Source organism: Pinus tabuliformis, chromosome 6, assembly GCF_031772625.1.
Source record: "Pinus tabuliformis cultivar Carrire ecotype Pingquan chromosome 6, CPIR1, whole genome shotgun sequence".
Lineage (NCBI taxonomy): Eukaryota > Viridiplantae > Streptophyta > Pinopsida > Pinales > Pinaceae > Pinus > Pinus tabuliformis.
In genome coordinates this window covers 1,582,607,924-1,582,611,020 of record NC_142292.1, presented here as the reverse complement: position 1 = coordinate 1,582,611,020, position 3,097 = coordinate 1,582,607,924, and positions in this window count along the sequence as shown.

Below are 3,097 nucleotides of genomic sequence, written 5' to 3'. Positions count from 1 at the left end.
ATATCACTAACTGTAGTGTGATTTAGTTATCATATTGCTTAAACTTATTCATGATTGCTTCCCACAAGGTAGATTGAGCTGAAGGGTAAAGGATCAGAAGAGTTGGAGTAGTGTGATTAGTTTCCTTTCTGTAATTTAATTTCTTGCAATTTAGTTATCATGTTGCTTAAACTTATTCATGGTTGCTTCCCACAAGGTAGATTGAGCTGAAGGGTAAAGGACCAGAAGAGTTAAAGTAGTGTGACTAGTTTCTTTTATGCAATTTAATTTCTTGCCATTTAGATAGCATATTGCTTGACTTATTCATGATTACTTCCCACAAGGTAGATTGAGCTGAAGGGTAAAGGATCTTAAGAGTTTGAGTAGTGTGAATTAGTTGCTTTGCTTTTGGTTTGAGTTGCTTTAAGTTCATCTTTTACTTTCTTTTCATTCAGCAGCAAGGATACTGGGCCATTGTCATTAGTTCACTTTTTGATGCATTTACTTTCTCTTAAAAATTGATTTCCATTTAGTTGTTTTAAAGCTTTCTTCTTGAGCACTTTCAAGTTTGAGAAAATCACCATAGAAACCACCATCACCATCCATACTTCATACTTCACTTTCACTCTAACCATCACACATTAGGGAAAGATAAATCCAAAAATAAACTAAGAAAAAACTCAAAAACGACAAAAGATTAAGGAAATGGTTATCTAGTACATATAGTACACTTCACTTCGTCAGTTTACGAACCCCGGATTGACATTATAAATAGCAATTTAGATCACACTAAATTGACCAAACATTTTGGCGCCGTTGCCGGGGAAGTGAAATTAGGTAGCCAATTTCTAAAAAAAAAACAAGAAAATTTCAAGGAAGGAAAATTGATAACCTCTCAAAGTATGCTCTCCTCTTGCACTTAGTGTGATCTGGAGGATCAGAAAAGAGAAAGTTATTGGTTTAATAGTTTCTTGAGTATGCTCTCTTCTTGCACCTAGAGTGACCTGGAAGATCAGAAAGAGAATTATTAGCCCTACTTGAAGAAGAAAAAAAAAATTGGCATGCATAGAGCAAGAGATTCTAGGGGAAGGTTTTTAGCTAGAGCCAAGAGTTCGATTTTTACAACTCCATCTACTTCAAGGAATAGACAAGAGACACCTCCATTATCTCCAACTTACACTCCTAGCACTGGGATTCCTGGAATTCAAGAGGCAGTAGTCGACTCTCCCACACCTTCCATCGAATCTGAATTAGAAAGAGATCCTTTCCTTCCTTCTACAGAGAGCCAAACTGTAATTGAAGAAGTAGAATCATCTGAAGAAGAGGGGGAAATTCCTTCTCGTTCACCCTTAGTAGAGGAACCGGAAGACTCTGAAGTCTCCAGGGAAACTACCATGACAGAGGAAGGAGCAAACGGATTCGGTAGAAGTAGAGGTAGAGGAGGAGGAGGAGGAAATAATGGAGGAGGTAGAGGTAACATTGGGGGAAATAGGGATGGAGATAACTCATTCGGATTTCCTATAGTCGATGAGGACTCCCGAGCCACAATGAAAAACATCTCACCATCTGTCCTCCCAAACTTCCATGGGTTAAGGAATGAGGACCCTGAAACATTTCTATTTGAGTTTGAGGTCGTGTGTCGAACTTATGATTATCTGGAAGACTCTCAAAAACTCAAACTGTTTCCTTCAACATTGAAAGGAGCAGCTTTGAAATGGTTCATGGGATTACTCACTCAATCCATTAGGACTTGGAATGATATGAAACAAACATTTTTGGATAGGTACCTAGACTATTGTATGCCCACCAATCACAAGGATGAGGTATTCAAAATGGTTCAAAGAGAAGATGAAAACTTGGAGGATTTACTTGAAAGATTTCAATACAACCTGAAAAGAGCAAAAATGAGTAACTTAGATGAGGAGACCTTGAAAGCCCTTCTATTAAAAGCCATTAGAGATGAATGGATAGATATTTTGAACATGATGGGGAAAGGAGACATATCTCAACTTCCACTTCATGATATAGCAGAGATATGTGTCCATCTCTCAAGGGCGAAATCTAAAACTCAAAAAGGGCCTAGAGATCCTTCTCTCATCAGAGCAAACAAATCTGCAACTGGATCAGTAAGTAGGGCTGAGATTGGCAACATGCTTGATGAATTCGAGACTGACATCTTAGGGAGTCTTAGTGAGCAACTAGACACTCTTAAGGTTCACAATAAGCAGAAAGCAGAAGCTGAGGCTTTGGCCATCTTTTGCCCAAAGTGTAGAAAGAAACATGCTCTAAGGGAATGTCCCTTGGATGCAAAAGTTGTAGAAACATGTGTAATTTGTTCAGAGAATCATGAGACCAAGGATTGTCCTTCAATTCCTGGGCTCAAAGCTGTCTTTCAAGAAGATCCAAATACAATCGAATCTCTCTGTTTTGTTGCAAGGAGACCTTGGCAGGGGCAACAAAATCAAGGATTTAACAACTCTATGAATTTTCAACCCTCACCAAATTGGAATCCTTGGCAACAACCTTGGTCCCAACCTCAAAATCCTTTTCAATCATGGGTACAAGGTATGCAAAATCCTTATGGGAGATTTGCTCAATTTTATCAATATCCCCCATCTTTTCAAAACCAACAAGCTCCACAACTTCCAAATCAAAACCCACAACTATCCTTGCCATTTCCACAACAACAACAACCTTCTCAACAGAATCCAAATTCTCAACTCTTGATTCCATTCCAATAAAAGTCAAATCAACTTCCTTCTCAGCCATTGGCAAACCCCAATAACAAAAACCCTCAAAATGCTTACATGATGGAAGGTCAACAATTTCCTGCCTATATGATTGTTCCTCTTAATGATGTACAACTCAGATCAGGTAGAGTCTTAGATAAGCCTTCTATAGATGCTCAAAAGCAAAGCATTTTTGAGGAGGATTCTCTTGAAGCCAATAAGGGTTCTGAAGCATCTCTTCAAAACCCAAGTACTCAAAAAGAAAGAGAAAAAGAGTTAACCCCCACAACTCCTATAGTTGAGCAACCTGCATCTTCATCCACACCTCCTTTTCCTGAAAGATTACAAATTGACAAAGGGGTGGAAAAACAAATCTTGTTGCCTGACTA